Source organism: Periplaneta americana, chromosome 10, assembly GCF_040183065.1.
Source record: "Periplaneta americana isolate PAMFEO1 chromosome 10, P.americana_PAMFEO1_priV1, whole genome shotgun sequence".
In the NCBI taxonomy this organism is placed as follows: Eukaryota; Metazoa; Arthropoda; class Insecta; order Blattodea; family Blattidae; genus Periplaneta; species Periplaneta americana.
Window position 1 is genome coordinate 169,951,106 of NC_091126.1, and position 22,205 is coordinate 169,973,310.

Sequence of the window (22,205 nt, forward strand, 5' to 3'; positions counted from 1 at the left end):
GTAACGTTTTTTTTTTTTTCGTTTTTCCTTTGTAATTCACTTTCCGTTCTCCCGTGACCATTGGCCCCCTCGCTATTGTCTCACTCCGCATTACACATTTTATTGAACGATGTTGCATCAACTAAATTTAGTTTGTTACTGGCTCTGGGCCGCACCGTTAAATGAATGCCTAGATCCGTGGCTTTCTACTCTGAAAATCCATGCTCAAAACCTGATGAGATTAATACGTCGTTTTTCATATTACCATATAGAAATTCCCCTTTGACACTTATTATTATTTTTGTTGTCATTATGAAAATTTATCCCTTGGAAATGTTACGTTTTATTTAACGACGCTCGCAACTGCAGAACCTTTTGAACAGTGGATATTTTTTTTAACGTGAATATTACCAAATGTGGGGCATTTTGGCATATTGGCCCTTGCAGGAAGGGACTATATCTCTGATAATCGTACAATTCTACAATGCATGTAAAATTCGTACGCAAAATTCAGTGTTAATTAATACACATTATACGAAACAATAGTATTCTGCGTTACAAGAGCGGTATGTTGAAGTTTTCATGTTCGAGGAAAAGTTTGAAAAAGCGAAACGTAGTTGAGCTTTTTTAATTTCCGAGAATTGAAAGAAAACATACCGCTCGTGTATCGTACATTATTTTGTGCGAAGATCGTTTATTACATACCTGAAAGAGGAATTTCTAATTAGTTGCAATGAAATCTCCATCTTGGTTTCTGTTCAATGACGGCAACTTTGGAAAACAAATATATCTATCTTCAACATTATTCCTATAAAATATTTTCTGTGTTTACTATACTCCAGCAGGCCGTGATATAAGTCTGTCTTTTTTTCCCCCAGTCTATGACGAGCCTGAAATCTTGTTGATTTTTTTACGGCTTCCTTAATGTTACTTGCATCACGAATGCAGTAACTTTAGTGGAGTTGTAGAGTTTACTTAATTTTTGAAAATATTTAAAAGCAATAATTAACAGTGCAATTTAGGTGAAATTACTGTGGTAAGTTTTCAATTTATAATTATTACTATATTGAACGTCTCTAAAAATAATATGTTAAAAGCCTAAAGCAGTAAAATCAATATGTCACTTAAGCGGAAAGAAGAGGGAAATTGTTATGTGTGTTAGGTTGGGAATACTGAATGTGGAATTTTAGACTTTGTGCGGAAACCAAGGAAATACGCTCTGCTCTTTTTCAAACTTTTCCTCGATGTTTTAAAAGGCAAATCCCATCCTTGTATTGTAATAGACTATTACTATAATGTATTGTTTTTTCCTGTGGGGGTGTGTTTGTGTAGTGTAATGTGGAGTCAAAGAGTGTGTGTGTTCTGAAATTGAGTTGTGTGTTGAGAATTTAATTTGGATGTGATTTTTGTGTGTATATATATTTCGTATCAAACCAAAAAGCCAGAAACTAAACACACTAGAACAATACGAAATATACAGACACACAAAAACACATCCAAATTAAATTCTCAACACACAACTCAATTTCAGAACACACACACTCTTTGACTCCACATTACACTACACAAACACACCCCCACTGGAAACAAAACAAAAGGCGCCAAGACCAGCAACAACCAGTTCTGAAGAAGGTCAATAACAGACATAAACATGTTAACCAGGTACAGTAATATTGTTTAACACTAGAAAGACATATAATACATATTCCGAAGTAAATTGTTTAATTGTTTTTCCGGAGAATTTTCTTCACGACTTGTAAATAATTGACTTACCGTTCGTCAGGATGAGTTCTGCAGCTCTGTACATATTTTAGCATGTTTTATATGTATTTTCCTTCATGTTTGATAATTTTCAATTGCATAAATATAATGAAATATCTTTCTCTACGAAGAAGTGGCCGCATTATTGGAAACACGAGATTGACAAAGGTAAACATATAATAATAATAATAATAATAATAATAATAGTAATAGTAATAGTAATAGTAATAGTAATAGTAATAGTAATAGTAATAGTAATAGTAATAGTAATAGTAATAATAATACTAATAACAATAATAGTAATAATAATAGTAATAATAATAGTAATAGTTATAATAATAGTAATAATAATAGTAATAGTAATAATAATAGTAATAATGGTAATAATAATAATAGTAATAGTAATAATAGTAATAGTAATAATAATAATAATAGTAATAATAATAATAGTAATAGTAATAGTAATAATAATAATAATAATAATAATAATAATGTAAGTAGTTCTAAGACCTCTTATTTTCTTTTGCTTCTCAGGAAGGAACTGAAACACAGACGTGTCCGCACACAGCACCATAGAAGTCGTTCGCCCAGATTGCAGATCATTCCATATGTTACTTTTGTGAGTACTAATTTCCAAAATCAAAACTCTAGTGAGATTTAATTGACTATTACACGATTAGAAGAAAGTGTGTAAAGATTAGAAGAAATGAAGTACCCCAATACGATACAGTATTAATTTACATACTACTAATTGTCTTGAAAATGTCTTATTGTACCATCTCATTACAAATATTCCGCCAGATATCAGTAGTGTGTTATGATTAACTGTTGTCTTTTTACCAGTTGTGCCAACTATACAATCTTCATTGAACTCTACGGCCGATTACTAGTCAAGAAGGGTTTGTTGACTCAGTTTCATTTTTATTAAAACAGTTGCATTTCACTTCAATTATCAATAGGGTCTACATATTAAACAATCTCTGATACGTGACTATCCTTAATCTCGTACATTAGAAGCTATAACGTAATCCAAATAATATAAACAAGATAAATGTTTCAGAAGTTTTAAGTAAAGGTGATGAAACAAACATGATTCATTTTAAAAGATAGTACTATTATTGAAATTACAATGCTTGCAAACAAAAGAACAAATGCTAAAGAGTTGATAAAAACAAACAAGTTCCAGGAACATAACGAAAACAAATGCTAGGGAGGTGATAAAAATTGCAGAATGAGTAGTCATGATTGATTGAAACACGTCGTTCCGTACCGTTTTATTGGTCAAAAGTAATATGACGTAGTAAAAATGTAATAGTATTCGTAATTATCCCTATTCTGCAATACCTGTATTGGTTTTGTAATTATATTGAATATTTATGTTCCATTTAGTACAAAATGACTATTTATATGAACCGTACCCCGAAGACGAGCTTGCTCAAACGGGTGTGGGTACGTCAATGCTATGTATTTATTTTGTTCTGTATGTAGCAATAAATAAGAAATAGAAAATTATTCTATATTGTAAGTATGCTCCTGTGATGGCGTGAAATAATAATAATAATAATAATAATAATAATAATAATAATAATAATAATAATAATAATACTTACTAACTGGCTGGCTTTTAAGGAACCCGGAGGTTCATTGGCGCCTGCCATTGGTCCCTATCCAGAGCAAGATTAATCCATTCTCTATCATCATATCCCACCTCCCTCAAATCCATTTTAATATTAGCTTCTCATCTACGTCTTGGCCTCCCTAAAGGTCTTTTTCCCTCTGGCCTCCCAACTAACACTCTATATGCATTTCTGGATTCGCCCATTATGTGCTACATGCCCTGCCTATATCAAAAGTCTCGATTTAATGTTCCTAATTATGTCAGGTGAAGAATACAATGCGTGCAGTTCTGTGTTGTGTAACTTTCTCCATTCTCCTGTAATTTCATCCCGCTTAGCTCCAAGTATTTTCCTAAGCTCCTTATTCTCAAACAACTTTAACCTATATTCCTCTCTCAAAGTGAGAGTCCAAGTTTCACAACCATACAGAACAACCGGTAATATATATGTTTTATAAAGTCTAACTTTCATACTTTTCGACAGCAGACTGGATGATAAAAGTTTCTCAACCGAATAATAACAGGCATTTTCTATTTTTATTCTGTGTTTAATTTCCTCCCGAATATAATTTATATTTGTTACTGTTCTTCCCAGATATTTGAACTTCTCCACCTCTTCAAAAGATAAATTTCCAATATTTATATTTCCATTTCGTACAATATTCCAGTCACGAGACATGATATACTTTGTCTTTTCGGGATTTACTTCCAAACCTGTCTATTTACTTGCTTCCTGTAAAATTCCAGTGTTTTCCCTAATCGTTTGTTGATTTTCTCCTAACATATTCACGTAATCCCCATAGACAAGCAGCTGATGTAACCCGTTCAATTCCAAACCCTGCCTGTTATCCTGGACTTTCCTAATGGCATACTCTAGAGCAAAGTTAAAAAGTAAAGGTGATAGTGCATCTCCTTGCTTTAGCCCACATTGAATTGGAAACGCATCTGACAGAAACTGACCTATACGAACTCTGATTTCACTGAGGCACATTTTAATTAATCGAACTAGTTTCTTGGGAATACCAAATTCAATAAGAATATCATATAAATCTTCTCTCTTAACCGAGTCATATGCATTTTTGAAATCTATGAATAACTGATGCACTGTAACCTTATACTTCCATTTTTTCTTCATTATCTGACGAATACAAAATATCTGGTCAATAGTTGATCTATTACCCCTAAAACCACACTGATCTTTCCCAATAATTTCATGTACATGAGTTAATCTTCTCAAAAGAATATTGGACAAAATTTTGTACGCCGTCATCAAAAGTGATATTCCTCGAAAGTTACTACAGTTAGTCTTGTCCCCCTTCTTAAAGATAGGTACGATCATGGACTCCTTCCATTGTTCTGGTACAATTTCCTTTTCCCAAATAGCAAATACAGGGACATCATTTTATTTTTCTTACATTTTTAATATTAACCTGGCTATACCTTTGGATCAACGCCGTTTCCTACCCCTTCCACAACTGGAGTTCGATGATACTGGCGTAATATACAAACAAATCACTTTACTATGTATAGGAGGGAAGAAAAGTAGTCCATCCATTTACGTAAACTAGGAAATATCGCGCTTTTGAGTTTGATCATTTTCATTAGGTTATTGTTTAATCAAAATACAGTACAGTATTAACAATAAGTGTTTTACTCATGAACTGAGCTGTCCATGTGGACATATTCATTATGCAGTGGTCCGCGTCTGTGGAGTAACAGTTAGCGCATCTAGCCGCGAAACCAGGTGGCCCGGGTTCGATTTCCGGTCGGGGAAAGTTACCTGGTTCAGGTTTTTTCCGGGGTTTTCCCTCAACCCAATATGAGCAAATGCTGGGTAACTTTCGGTGTTGGACCCCGGACTCATTTCACCGGCATTATCACCTTCATCTCATTCAGACGCTAAATAACCTAAGCTGTTGATAAAGCGTCGTAAAATAATCAACTAAAATAAAAAAAATTATGCAGTTTATATTATACTGTGTACAGCTCATTAGCGTACAATATAGAGAATGAAGTTAAATTGAAAAATAATCATAATATGGATATCTAAACACATTTTTGAAAATGGTGACCGTTTCTAATGTGAATATTATCGAACTATAGACTATTGTACCTAATTCCATGTTGAAATAATTCTGTACCTACTCTATAAAAGAGTACCTTACGTACTGTAAATTCAATCTTCACTTCTGCCCGATCCGAAGAGATAAAATTACTCAGACATACTACCTACTGTCCGTCCAAGTGGTTATGTCGTAGGGTCGTAGAAAGGGAGGAAATCACGCGACAGTTAATTACTTAACGAGGGGCTTTTATTTAAGTTATTTTAAACAGTTGTATAATATAACGTAGACGTCCAATTCCTAACTGAAATTAATGTTCTCACAAAAGAGCTAAGACGACAGCCCAGCCAATAGCTGGCGAATAAATGCTGTTGGGGGAAACCGGGATGCGACGTAGAAAAATGGACGACAGTACCTGTGCGAAAATGGTTCAGTATTGAAAGCTCTTTCGTCACTGGAAAACGCGAAAATATTTTTGGAACGTACTGTTTACTATGACCGTAAGGCTACTATGACTATATGCGGTCTTCGATCTGTGTGCAGGACGGTTCAACTTCATTAGTAGAAGGGGTGGGAGTGAAGTACATTCAAAAACTGAGGTACAATAAAAATTGAAGTAAAAGTAAAATGATGCCCCTGTACAAGCTTATAAATTTCGTTAGATAATGCGCTTCCACCCTCTTGTATTAATTCTGCTGGAATTTGATCGATACCTGGAGACTTATAATTTTTCAGATTTTCTATCGCAATTTCGACTTCAGAAAGTGTGGTTCGGGTATAAATGGCTCAGCAATTTGTATTTCAATTTCTTCCCGATCATTTCCATTTGGGCTATGTATATTTAGTAGTTGTCCAAAATAGTTTTTCCATCTGTTCAGGATTGAATGAGCGTCTGCAAGCAAGTCACCATTCTCATTCTTGATCACGTTTACCATTGGCTGATATCCATTCTTGAATTCCTTTATGCCCTTATATATATATATATATATATATATATATATATATATATATATATATATATATCTAATGTTTTTATTTTTACTATTTGTTCCTACCTCATTCAGTTTTTTCTTCAAGTAACCTCTCTTTTTATTCCTAAGCGTACGATTTGCTTCCCGTCTTTTATTGAAATAATTATATCTATTCACCTCAACTGGATCCTGTAAGAATTTCAATTTTGCCTGTTTTCTTCTTTCTACTTCCATGCAACAATCTTCATCAAACCAAGTTTATTTTCCTTAGTTTCATAATAACGTATGCTCTGTTCAGCTGCAATTTTGATATTATCTCGGATATGTTCCCACATGGTATTAACATCTAACTCTTCCTCAACTTCGTCGGAACTTGCTAATACGGCAAACCTATTTGAAATTTCGACCTGATAATATTGCTTAGTTTCCTCGTCCTTTAATTTCGGAATATTGAATCTTCTAATATTAACTTGTTGCTCTACTCGCTTGACTACTGATAGTCTTTCTCTTAGTTCTCCAATTACCAAATAATGGTCAGAATTACAGTCTGCCCCCCTGAAGTTTCAAGTGTCTACTATGCTAGTATGTCTTCTTTTATCTATCAAGATGTGATCTATCTGGTTATGTTTCAACCCATCTGGAGAAGTCCAAGTATATTTATATATATCCTTATGGGGGAATGTTGTATTTTACCACTTAAAATTTTTGATGTGGCAAAGTTGACTAACCTATCTCCATTGTCATTGCTAGATATGTGTAGCCTCTCTTTTCCAATAGTCAGTTTAAAAATATCCTCCTGTCCTACTTTAGCATTGAAATCCCCCAATAAAATTTTCATGTGATACCTAGGTAACTGATCAAAAGTCTGTTCCAATTCCTCATAGAAGCTATCCTTTATATGGTCGTCTTTCTCTTCTGTAGGGGCATGAGCATTTATAACTACGATATCGCACCATCTACTCTTAAGTACTAAATACGATAACCTATCACTGATAAATTCGACCTTTTTTACTGCTGATTTTATTCTTTTATGAATATAGAATCCTGTTCCTAATTGATGATTATCGTTTCCTTCCCCATAATACAACAAATAATCTCCTATTTGTGTTACGCCGTTCCCATCTAACCTAACCTCCTGTACTCCCACAAAGTCTATTCTATATCTAGCTAGTTCTTTTGCTACTAATGTTACCCCTCCTGTTCTATATAGACTTGCGACATTCCAAGTACCAAATCTCAAAGCCTTATTCCTTTGCCGTGGTCGTGCCAGAGAATCAGCCCCATTCCGAGGCTTATTTGAAGGATTCGTAACAAGCTGTTTTTTTACGATGATGGGTTCTTAGCCCTTCGCCCAACCCCCCCCCAACTGGAGGACCACCCATCTTCGGCTGTCCGCGACTGCTTATTCAATATATTCACAGCTACCCTCCATATCTGGAGGCCGTCTGCTCGATCCGCGACCTGAGGACGCGCCATGCCGTGGATAATAATAATAATAATAATAATAATAATTATAATTATAATTATAATAATAATAGTCAGTAGCAGCAGTAACGGCTGTAATGGTAGTACCAGAGGTGGTACTGTTATTAGTATTGGTTGTAGTAGTAGGTCTAATTATCTGTAATATATTAATTTGGATAATACCGTTACAAAAAATAATATACATTTTTGTCTACATTTCCTACATCACTGAATATAATGTGGATGAAGTTTGTATTTTCCTCACACATTTTGCCTCGATTTTCGGCTTCAGATAGGCTATTTTATTAGCTTACTCCTTTATTACATTTCCAGCAGCTAGTATAGCAAGATCAATAATCTGACAAGTCTTCGCTTTATTATCTCGGATTGTGACGTTCAGTTTATTTGTTTCTTTTTCTGCGTCAGCGTATATTGCGATATGTAACAGCACAGTTACAATATTTCTCGTCGTGACAGATTCAGAGATGTAGAGATAACACCATTGTTGGTCCCGTTACTTCACTCATTTCATAACGTACTAATTTACATTGTTCTCTCTCTTAGCATATTCATGTTATTCAAATATAGGATATTTGAGATCATTTCGTCTATTGCGTCTCTATCTCTAAACATTCCTATGCTGTTATATCTTTATTTACTGTATTACTTACAAGGGAACTTTCGAAAAACAGTAAGTATATATCTTTATTTACTTACTTACTGGCTTCTAAGGAACCCCGAGGTTTATTGCCGCCCTCACATAAGCCCGCCATTGGTCCCTATCCTGAGCAAGATTAATCCATTCTCTATCATCATATCCCACCTCACTCTAATCCATTTTAATATTATCTTCCCATCTACGTCTCGGCCTCCTTAAAGGTCTTTTTCCCTCCAGCCCCCCCAACTAACACTCTATATGCATTTCTGGATTCGCCCATTAGTGCTACATACCCTGCCCACCTCAAAAGTCTGAATTTAATGTTCCTAATTATGTCAGGTGAAGAATACAATGCGTGCAGTTCTGTGTTGTGTAACTTTCTCCATTCTCCTGTAACTTCATCCCTCTTAGCCCCAAATATTTTCCTAAGCACCTTATTCTCAAACACCTTTAACCTATATTCCTCTCTCAAAGTGAGAGTCAAAGTTTCACAACCATAAAGAACAACCAGTAATATAAATGTTTTATAAATTCTAACTTTCAGATTTTTGACAGCAGACTGGATGATAAAAGCTTCTCAGCCGAATAATAACAGGCATTTCCCATATTTATTCTGCGTTTAATTTCCTCCCGAGTATAATTTATATTTGTTACTGTTGCTCCAAGATATTTTAACTTCTCCACCTTTTCAAAAGTTAAATTTCCAATTTTTATATTTCCGTTTCGTACAATATTCTCGTCACGAGACATAATCATATACTTTGTCTTTTCGGGATTTACTTCCAAACCTATCTCTTTACTTGTTTCCAGTAAAATTCCCGTGTTTTCCCTAATCGTTTGTAGATTTTCTCCTAACATATACACGTCATCCGCATATACAAGCAGCTGATGTAACCCGTTCAATTCCAAACCCTCTCTGTTATCCTGGACTTTCCTAATAGCATACTCTAGAGCAAAGTTAAAAAGTAAAGGTGATAGTGCATCTCCTTGCTTTAGCCCACATTGAATTGGAAACGCATCTGACAGAAACTGACCTATACGAACTCTGCTATACGTTTCACTGAGACACATTTTAATTAATCGAACTAGTTTCTTGGGAATACCAAATTCAATAAGAATATCGTATAAAATTCTCTCTTCTCCGAGTCATATGCCTTTTTGAAATCTATGAATAACTGATGTACTGTACCCTTATACTCCCATTTTTTCCTCACTATTTTTCGAACACAAAATATCTGGTCAATAGTTGATCTATTACGCCTAAAACCACATTGATAATCCCCAATAATTTCATCTACGTACATATGGAGTTAATCTTCTCAAATGATATTGGACAAAATTTTGTACGACGTCAACAAAAGTGATATTCCTCGAAAGTTACTACAGTTAGTCTTGTCCCCCTTCTTAAAGATAGGTACCATTATGGACTCCTTCCATTGTTGTGGTACAATTTCCTTTTCCCAAATAACAAGTACAAGCTTATAAATTTCGTTAGATAATGCGCTTCCACCCTCTTGTATTAATTCTGCTGGAATTTGATCGATATCTGGAGACTTACACAGTTATTTTTCAGATTTTCTATCGCAATTTCGGCTTCAGAATGTGTGGGTTCGGGTATAAATGGCTGTGCAGTTTGTATATGAATTTCTTCCCGATCATTTCTATTTGACCTATGTATATTTAGTAGTTGAGTATATATCTCTATTAATAACTGTATTACTTAAAAGGCAACTTTGAAAAATCAGTAAGTCGAAACCACATTTTACAGTCGTATATGTGTCGATAAATCATCTGAACCAAAGGCAACAGTGAAATTAGGAAAGATTACAACTGAAAATTTTAAATTGGAGAAAGAAACTAGGCAAGGAGACGGGCTGACCCCTCTCTTGTTTAATATAGCCCTACACATTGCAATAATAAAATCAGAAGTGCAAATTAATGGAACCATTTTTAACAGGACACAACAGATTTTAGGCTATGCGGATGATGTGGTAATCACCGGAAGAAGGATACAAGATGTTGAAGAAGCCTTGTTAGCGTTGGATAACGAAAGTCAGAAGTTGGGATTTGAAGTAAACACAAAGAAATCCAAATTTATGTCAATCACCAAAAGACAAAATGATCAAGCGAATGAAGTTAAAATTGAAACATACAAGTTTGAAAAGGTGAAAGAATTTACATATCTCGGGTCAATATTGACAGCAAATAATGACCTAAGGAATGAGATACAAAGAAGAATAAATCTGGCTAACAGGCAGTGGCGGCTCGTGATAAAAAATTGTGTGTGTTCACAATTTTGTGTTCCAAAATCGAAGAGAATTTGAAATCATAGTTTAGCGTAGTATTAAATTTCATGATTCCATTGTTTCACTATCGAAAACACCGTATATAAATTCAAAACAACATATAATAATATGTAATATTATTATAATAATAATAATGAAACCCAGTCTTTTTATTTCCAATTTTTCCTGGTAAGCCAGTTTACCTAGTTTTTTACTGTTCAAAATTACTTCAACAGAGTTCATTGTTTACGTTTGTTAAAAATTAATACATACCATAATGCCGTTATTTACAAAAGCGTGTGTTCAGTAATATATTTTGATTCACAACACACTGATACACTATACACTATAGCAGTACTGTAATCCCATTCGCATAGATTAATTACTAAAAATACATGCCAATAAATATTCTTAAATAATGTACACCACCATACAGATACTTAAATTCATACCACTATCACATTCAGCCAGCACGTGTTTGAAAGCCAAACTATGCTATTATGCTAACACTGATGTATAGTAATTCACAAACTACACTCTCGTAGCAGCACTGTACACACATCCACATAAAGTAAATGTTCCGACAGTGAGATGCTGACACCTATAGGCTAAAATACAGACTATTAAATTTCCTCCTCGAGATATAGTACATGAACGATAGGCATTGATGCACCTGACATCTGTAGGATAGATCCACAGTTCACTTAACGCTTTGTGCTCTTGACGAGTCATAAGCGCCAGCAAAAGACAATTTTCTCCCGCGCATGCGTGAAATCCCTGTAACCTTCTTGAAAAGAGCACGGCTTGTACGTGAACGGATGTTGCCAAGTTTACATAAGACTTTTATGCAAAATGCGGGAAGTTAAAAATACTCGATTCTGATACTATTCATCCCCACTACGTCAATACGGTATTAAATAATAAAACTAGTCGTGCATTAATGGAAACAAGGTATTCACGTGCTCTTGTGCTCTTATTGACGCACCGCCACTGCTAACAGGGCATATTATTCACTTTTACCAATTGTTAAAAATAAAATAGTATCTAGAGAAATGAAAATTAAGATTTATAAAACCCTAATAAGACCCATTATAACATATGGTACAGAAACATGGGTCCTAAATAAAAATACAAGCAAACAACTAGCAGTATTCGAGACGAAAATCTTAAGAAGGATTTTTGGAGCAATTGAAACAGTGGATGGATAGAGAGCCAGATATAATAATGAGATATATGAACTGTAGAAGGAATCGGATTTGGAGACTCGCATAAGATGTCAAAGATTGAGATGGTTGGGACACGTCACAAGAATAGAAACTACAAGGAAATTGAAGATTGTCTTCAATAACAACCCAGATGAACCAGATTAAGAGGAAGACCGAAAACAAGATGGTGGAATTGTGTACTAGTGGATGTGAATAGATTAGGAATAAGGAATGCTCCCTGGCAATTTGCACCATTCTAGTGAAATATCACAATTTTTTTCTTAATTTTGGCATTTGGAACTTATCTACTGTTAAATATACAATTAAAGGAAAAAGTACACTTGGAATTTAAAACCACATGTGGTTTCTGCAGGCTAGAAAACTCGGCCACTTGCACTTTCCATCGCATTCACTTGACCGAAAGTTTTACTTACATCTGATTACGCAGAGGAGGTCCCATTTGGGCCTACCTGTTCTCCAGATTTAAGCTCGATTTTATTTTTATGGGGACAACTCCGTGATTTCTTATACGAAGTTTCAGTTCGGTCCAACATAATTCAGAATAATTTTAAAACTCTTCTTTCGGTGCAGTGCTTATAAAGGAGTAATTGGTTGCTACTGTGAGCAATTATAATTGAAGCGTTGGACCGAATAACGGTCTATATTACATTCTGCTAACTGTGCAGAAGAAACAAAAAATTTACATCGTAATTCCGTTCATAAATTTACTATCGGACGGCCAACATAGACCATTATTCCATCAATATGTTTTGTACACTAAGCCAAGTATAGGACTGTATATTCTTGAAAGTCATATTACACATCATAGAAGTTTGTAACTGCACAGAAATTCTACTGGAGAATACAGACAATAAACGGTTTTATACAATCAGAATATTGTGAAATATTAAAAAAAAAATCAATAAAAATGTTGAATTATGAACAAAATGTTTGACATTTATTTTTAAATGCTAAAGATTAATATGAATTAACACCATGTAATTAATTAAAGTTCCACTCAATGTCATATTATGAATAAACATACATTATTGATCAAATAATAACACTATTGGAAAATAACTGTAATATTGATATGTAGGGACACATTAAATTAATTAGAGTTGTAACAAAACAAACGGTCCACACCTGTGGAGTAACAGTCAGCGCGTCTGGCCGCGAAACCAGGTGGCCCGGGTTCGAAACCCGTTGGGGGCAAGTTACCTGGTTGAGGTTTTTTCCGGGGTTTTCCCTAAACTCAAATACGAGCAAATGATGGGTAACTTTCGGTGCTGGGCCCCGGACTCATTTCACCGGCATTATCACCTTCATATCATCCAGACGCTAAATAACCTAGATGTTGATACAGCGTCGTAAAGTAACCCAATTAAAAAAAAAACAAAACGAATAAAGAAATTAAATATTGCAGTTTAGAAATTGTTGGGGGATGGAATTTGAAACCCTGCCCCGAATATTCAATATCCATCCCAACAGATGGCTTATCTGTTAAGTATAAATTTTATTGATAATGAAGACAATAACAATCACAGTTTTTAAATGCTGACTGTAAGAGAATATTACATTTTAAACAGCTCCTTTCTGACCTCAAGAGCAAGTTTTGAGCACATTTCCTTAGAAGAATTTGCACAAATCTGTTCCTGAAACGAAATACCTTGATGAAATTCTAAGATAAACTATAGTGGCAAAACACAACATAGACTAACATTAGATAAAGTGTAAACTAAAATACAACTAATAAAATACTGCAAAAATAACAGAAAGGAAAATATATTAATTGGGGGATCTTTCGCACTAACTTGCGACTCCGTCTTCATTTTTGTATACTCAAAACCACTATCTCTCAGCGACTTTTGTAATACATCTTTCTACTTATTAATATTAATTTGCCTGGATCCTTTTTATATTTATTTAGCCAGTCAATATGTACCGTAGAAAAAGTCACTGTCTTGCAGTCGTCCATTTTACGTAATAGATCAACCGAAACCTGATACACAAGTACCCAGTATTCGTACAGAGAACAAACCTCCGTGCAATAACTCCCGATACGATATAAACAACTGGATACTTTAGAAGTGACTAGTAACATAGACCGTTGTTCCGACCAAAAAATTTATGGTTGTAACTCGTGTAGAAATGCCTCTAGTACAGATATTGGAAAAACAATTTTTGTTACAGCTGTGTAAGACTATATAGAGCATACATGGGCACAATTTTCGGTTACGTGAGGCACTCGATTTGAAATAGTTTGTTTACTAGGACAGGAGACTGCAGAGTAGGATGGGAAATATAAACTGCTGTGACCTGCGTCACCTTATCGTAATCGCTAAGGCGGTCAGTGGCGAATTATTAGGAAAGCGCTTGGTTAACGTGAGAGACTCGAAAACGTTTATTCAATTTGGCAAATTAATTCGGCACGTTTAATCATAAACCTCTTTACTATTTCGCCATCATTGAATTGATTTAAATCACAGACGAGAAATTGCGTAACTAGTCAATAATAGTCCATCACGTCTACGTTTATTTTCTTGAATATTCTGGCGTTTCTCAGGATTACTTAGTAAATTTGCACGTTCTCGGCCTCAAATAATTTCAGAAAATCATATTTCGTTTTCTACGCACATTTAATATTGCTTTTTTTTTTATAAATTTCTTTTGGAAATAATACGTACAAACAACATTTTATTCCTCGTACCTTTTAATGCAGCGTGTTTAAGGTATAATGTCGTATTTAATATACTATGCAAATGTTAAGATCATAAATTTTCTACGGAATAGTATGAAAAATAGCATTTAATTTGTCTTACCTTCTAATTCAGCATGTTTTTATGATATAAGGAGTAATGTCGTTGTATATTAAATTTATTAATGCCTAATAGGATTTTCGAGCATTACATACATCATATGTTCTCCTCTTCTAAACAGCAAAAAAACTCTTCCTCCCATTTCTCATGAAATAATCGTTTTCTAACGCTTACACACTGCTTTGATAATGCCATTATGCCACCACTGATATTGCTTATGAAACTGATATTAAACCTGCCCACGCCTAGGAGCTACGTGAGGGAGGAACGGGGACTGTGAAGATGTCACTCAGAGCGATAAGCTCTGTGAATGTCAGTGAGGCACAAATTCTCAAGTAAGGCACGATGCCCATTTATGATATAGAGCATTATTCCATTAAAAATTCGATTTTGTAAAATTGTAACATAGACCGATATTCCGCCCAACGCTTCAATTGTGGAAGCTGAGATAAATTATAATTTATCTCATCTTTCATTTATAAACGAGAACAATATAAATCAAAACAAAGGAACTGCGAAACAAGATCTACATCACCATGTAAATTACACCTACACATATTTCCTTTCATTGCATATTCTACATAGTAATAGCACTGATATTTAAGAACACTGTACCGACTGAATTACGCGTAGTAGGCAACAGATTCCATTCTTTCCGGAATTTCACAAACCTTCAATCAGCTAAACAGAATTGCGCCATAATAATTATTTCAGTTGAACGTAAAAGAGACTGATGCCCTCTGTAATACGTAGGCTACGTACAGTAATACGAAACTGGCGCCAATTGGATATCTACGTAAATGGCGGCTGTAATTAAAACGCTCACTATAAACTCTTTCGACGAATCGTCAAACACTTCCCTACTTCCGTATAATTCCTGGAAATAATATAGATGTTTATGAAAATGTACGACTATCTCTCTTTCCTAATACCTAATTTATGAATTGTAAGTGGAAAATCATGCACGAAGGTAGATGATATTGTGATATTTAAATAGGACTGTTAGCGATTTCACATTTTAAAAAGCTAAATTAAAATCAAATCTAATCTTGTAAAGTGTGTATGTTGTTGAAAGCATTGATAGACACAATGATTCAGAACTTTAAACGGAAACAAATATAAATCGTACATTTGTATTATTTCTCTATGTAAAGGATGCGGCAAAACATCCTCCCTAATTTAAAGTTTAAATAAAGAACAGATGGATCAAAATAAGGAAACTGTATTAATATGAATTGTATCTAAACAGTGGGAAATTACATGCGTTGCCATAGCGATATCAAATGACATGCGCAAAACAACAAGAATTGAGTAGCACACTGAATACACGGAATTGACATTCAATTAGTGCAAATTGTAATCTGTAACGAATTCCAACTACGCCGTGGACGGGTGAAGAACGTGCTTGCGCTGTGGTATCGTTTCTGGTAAGTGGTAATTCCGTTGTCGCTGCTTAGATGTTTCCCGGACGCTTAATTTCTTCACGTGGCGATGTCCCCTGGCCAGCACGATCACCAGACCTTGCACCCTGCGATTTTTTCTATGAGGGCATCTTAAGGCTGAGGTGTTCAAACATCGGCCGAGGACTTTGCCAGACCTAAGAAATGCAATACAGGAAGAAATTGGTCTTATTCCTCAAGAAATGCTAGTTAGAGTGATTCAGAATTTCCGAAGTCGCATTCCACAATGCATTGATAGTGAAAGACACTACTTGAAAGACATGTTATTCAAAAAATGAAAAATTCCCACTGTTAAGATACCATTCATATTAATGAAGTTTCCTTATTTTGATCCATCTGTTTTTTATTTAAACTTTGAATGAGGGAGGATGTTTTGCCGCATTCTTTACAACCAATAGGCCTATTACATACTTTAATAAAGAACAGTTTGACTCGTAGACACTTTTGTTTTTCAGCATTAACTTCCTTTCATTGTATGATAGTAGATTCGAAGAGAACGTTGGGATGTAGACCTTCGGCACCCCCCTCCTACTAATATCGCATAACACAATATCAATACTGCGGTTGCTGTCGTCTGCGATACAACGAACTTTTTTGCTGATTTCGAGTTCATTATTTCTTTTCTGATTATTATATGCTTATATAAGTTGTGTTAACTCCCGCTAAGTGGGTTTATATTTAATTTTATCAGTCTTAGTTATTATTTTATTATTGTTAATATTTTTGTTTTATTATTATTAATTTATTTGTATTACTATCTTTGTATTATCTCCGTCACTATTATTATTGTTATTATTGTTGTTATTATTATTATTATTATTATTATTATTATTATTATTATTATTATTATTATTATTATTATTATTATAGTTGTTGTTACTGTTATTTCTATCAACATTATTATTGATGTCTGTAAAATTTATGTAGACTCTACTGGACTGTACCCAAGCACGAGTATATGCTCATTTCGGGCATTTATTCAAATGTGCTATTTCAGATGTAAATTATGAATAAATTTTAATTTTAATTTAAATTTTCACTTTCTAGTCAGTGTGAGACAGGGAAGATGATGATGATTATTATTATTATTATTATTATTATTATTATTATTATTATTATTATTATTATTCTAGTTAACGAAGCTATTCATTGCTGAATTCGCAATAAAATGCCATCATAATCTGTCTGTACTCTTTTTCTACCCATTTAAAATTTTTTATATCTTCATCTACTTTTCTTGTTTACATCGTGAATAAAATATCTAAGTATTGATCACCCAACTGTGGTTTCCGTCTATGTCAGCGGTGCATATTCAAGCCCGGGCGGGTTGAAGCACGCGGCGGGCAGATTTCTCTGCGTGGGGTTTAGCTTTCTTCCCCTACTCTAACGCACCGAGAGAGAGGGGAAGCTTTGCTAAGGTTGTCCATGCATAGCTTAAGTAGAGCAGCGATGCATAGAAAAAGGAGAAGACATACTGTCCTTAATATGGGGAAAACTTTGCATTATTAAGAAATGAAGTATACATTGACACTAAATGGAAATGATTCGAAACAAATTAAAGCTCTTCTGTCGCACCGATTTCTCGAATGCAGGAAATGTGCCTCCATATTTTGAGCTAAAATTAATTGATATACTGCACTGTTGAATGTACGTATAATGACAAGAATTCTTTACCATTTACAATTTCTTAATTATTAACTGTGTCCGAGGAATCGGAAATTTGCAGCGAAAATTAGTATATTACGATTCGTTATATTTTGTCCATTTCCGTTACTAATTAACAAATTAATAATAATAATAATAATAATAATAATAATAATAATAATAATAATAATAATAATAATGATAATGATAATGATTTATTTAACCTGGCAGAGTTAAGGCCATACGGCCTTCTCTAACACTCAACCAGGAGTAAAACTGCGTTACAAAAATACTACAAATTTACAAAGTACACTACAATTTTACACACAAAACTGAATAACATAATAATAATAATAACATGTAAACAACAAGTAAGTAGAAATCAGACATAATATATAACATACAGAAAGAAAGGAAAAAACATAATAAAATGTGAACAGCAGGTCAAAATAAATTAGACATACAAAGTATAAAAAATAAGACAATTATTGATGATGATGATGATGATAATAATAATAATAATAATAATAGTAATAATAATAACAATAATGATAAAAATAAGAATAGTAATAATAATAGTAATAAAATAGTGCAGTACAAAGCATACAATGAATACAATATTTTTAGGTACACACAGTAAGGAAAATTATGATTATATATAGCTCAACTTACCACATTATAGATATACCATTATCGGAAAATATGAAAACAAAAATATAAAATAAGTTAAATATCACTAGAACATAAAAAAATGTGAATACGTGGAAACATGCAATACAACACTTGTGATAATACTAAGTTAGTTTGGCAACTCGTCATAAGATAATTTTCTAACTTGGATTTGAAAGATTTCAATGTTCGGCAGCCCTTGACTTCAGGCGGCAGAGAGTTCCAGTGACGAGAGGTAGCAACAGTGAAAGATGAGAAATACAGAGATGATGTGTGAAGTGGAATTTCTAGCGTGTAATCGCGTTAAATCCAACGGAGAATATACACTGTTGGTAATTGGATTCGAATGACCTTGAAAATTTTTCTGTAAGGTTATAATAATACAAATTAAATTTGGGTGAAAAAGTTTCATTATGTGCGGCTTATTTGCCTTGTTCTTTCTTTCTTTCTTTTCTGTTGTTAAAGCATTCAGCCACTTAGCTAAATGATCAATATAAACAAGCGGAATCCAGTGGTATATGCAGGTGTTCTTTCTGGGGTGCTTCAATGACATGTTTGTGACTAGTCATAATATTAGGCCTATATATTAATTGCGGCGTTCTCTTGAACAAGGATTTAAGCTACAAAATCTTGAATTTGATATACAAAGCATCAAACATTTTAGATTTTGTGTAACAGCACTTCGCAGAACGACTTTCAAATCTCTCTAGAGGGCTCTGTGTTTGTCGGAGGGAAATAATATTTTGTCTGGAGGGAGATGTGTTCTTAATGATTCAATATGTGTTGGAAACGGAGAAACGAAATAAAGTTCGTTAAGTTGTTTCCCTAGTTGGTGTTAGCGTCAGTGTGGTTTTATGAACAGGGCCTTTCAAGAAGAATGTCACTGTTTATAAAGTACATCAAAAATTCTGCTTTCATGAAGGCTGTTAGAATGCATATATTTTTGTAATATTTCTTGCGCGCATGCGTAATAATCAATCTTGTTTTTGTTTGTTACTATACCGTATTTTGGAACAGTGGGAGTAGTATCACAGTCTAGTATATACAGTCACGAAGCTTGAGTTTATGAGGGTACTAGGAACAATAAAATGTGCAGGTACTATTTCGCACTGTCTGTAATGAGGCGATAGTAGCGATCCTAGTGGTTAGCAACTATCTATTGAGCTACGTATTGAGCTTCGAGACTGGTATTGTATTGTATTGTATTGTATTGTATTTTATTGTATTTTATTTATTAACATTCCATGGTATTCATACATTGCTTACAGCTAGAATATGGAACAAGTCAAAAAACTTAATACTATTATAAAGTCTTAATTTATAGTCACAGTCTAGATGAAATATATACAGACGAGATTTACAATATAGTATACTAGTACAACACATAGTTTTAGTATCAATTTCAGGAAGTGTTATTGAATGTCATGAATTCACCTACAGAATAGAAGGCGTGAGAAATTAGGTACTTCTTTAATTAGGTCCTAAATAATCTTATGTTTTGAGTTTCATTTTTTATATCGATAGGGAGGCTATTAAAAATGTTACTGCCATATAACGCACTCCTTTTTGATAGCACGATAGACGTGCCGATGGAGTATGAAAGTCATTTTTTGATGTGTATTTATGCTATGAACTGTTGAATTAGTTAGAAAGCTTTCACGATTACATACGAGGAAGATTATTGACGAAAAGATATACTGACAAGCCATGGGCATTATTCGTAGTTTTTGAAAATAGTCCTACACGATTCCCTAGATTTGGCACCTACTAGTATTCAAATTACTCTTTATTTGTAATAGAAATATACTGTTACTATCTGTGGAATTTCCCCAGAATATTATTCCAAAACTCATTACCGAGTGGAAGTATGCAAAGTATATTGTTTTTAAGGTATTGCTATTTACTATCTTTTGCATAGATCTAATAGCAAAAGAAGCTGAATTTAGTTTGGGGGTAATTTCTTTAATATGATTTTTCCAATTTAACACATTATAGATTTTAAGCCAAGAAATTTGGTTGTTGTTGTTTCTAATAGGGATCTATTGTTAATTATTGCGCTAGAAATTTGCGACGTTGAATTTGGACAGGATTTAAATTGAATTATGTTAGTTTTGTTACAATTTAATATCAATTTATTGACTGAGAACCAGTCACATATTTTGAAGAGAATTTCCTCTGTTGAAGATTGGAATGTGTTGGAGTTATTGGCTGTTATTACTATACTTGTGTCATCTGCAAATAATATGGGATGACCTACATCTTTATATTATATGTTAGACTGTGGTAGTAGTTTATATTTTGTCAATATTTCTGCAGATAGTTCTTCTGTATTTCAGTTTTTAATTTCCAGTTGACAAACTGAATACTTCGTTTCTTGAAATTCGAATGTTATAACACATTATTATTCGGAATCAGTCCCAAATTCAAAGAATTCATCCAATAGTTTAAGATAACAGCCTATACACGACAGACAGACAGACAGACAGACAGACAGACATATCACATGGCGACGACTTGTTCATTTCTATCAGTGTCGCTATATTTTTGTGAATATCTTAAAACGGATTCTTGTAACATTAAAATATAATATTTTGGTTTTATTTCGTATGCTGAGAAATTAGAAATCAGTTATCTGTTCTGCTTTCACATTCTGTTATTTGGATATCTGAATAAATAATACGCATTCAATATGTGAATTACAGATGATATATCGCCCGGCCGAACCTCATAATTGCAATTTTTAAGAAATGTTAAGGAATATTTTTAGTAATGATAAAACAAAAAAGGAATATCAATAGCAACTGTGTTACGTAACATCGGAGCACGAACCCGGTACGCCCGAATAGTAACACGAGTTATCGACATCTGTCATTATTGATGATATTTAGATAGATAGGCTATATGCATGCATAATTAATGTACACAAATTTATTTCAGTGCAGTGGATATTGTTATACAAATAAATGTAATAATGAATACAGAAAATAAAATAACATAAATGGAATAATCATAATGAGGCATAAGTGGAAAGAATTGACACATTGAATTTCACTTAGACAAAGATGTAATACTCACACTAATACTTTTTCTTCGCTCAAGAATACTGGGTGTTCATTTCAAAGTGTGTCATGACGTCACTGTTGTTGGGTCACCGATTTGAAGCGAGTTTCAGCTGATATGTTAGAGAAGTTGCCTATTATTTAAGGCGTTCTTCAATCTGAACTTGAGAAAGTGTACGGTATAACTTGAACGTCGTAGCAACAGATGGCGATCTGTACGGTCTGTGTGCTACCATAACCTCTTTCGAACTGTGTTTTGCGCCGGCAAGTCGTACGCAGGGTATTTGTTATCATCGGTTGCGTACGGTAACATTCCACAACACAAATCAAATGCTCCGTGTCCATGTTGACCGTCGAAGTTAATGTCAACAAATACGTAAGTAATCGTCTTAACCCTCTCCCCATATCCCGACAGTACGTATTTCCAAACAGTTCACATTCCTGCCACTACCGGCGTTATCGTACGTATCGGTACGTACTCTTCAGAATGAACGCCGTACTTGCTAGCCATCTTCTCTACCTCTTAGGTTATACACCTGAGCTGCGGAAGTGT

At 34.0% G+C, this 22,205-nt stretch overlaps 1 long non-coding RNA gene across 1 annotated transcript in view; it reads left to right on the forward strand.

Moving 5' to 3' along the window:
* LOC138707350 (uncharacterized) overlaps positions 1-2,351 on the forward strand; it is a 195,044-nt gene extending 192,693 nt beyond the window's left edge. The window contains exon 3 of the long non-coding RNA XR_011334189.1: positions 2,275-2,351. This is a non-coding gene — a long non-coding RNA (uncharacterized lncRNA). The remainder of the gene's footprint in view (positions 1-2,274) is intronic.
* Positions 2,352-22,205: the final 19,854 nt, after the last annotated feature.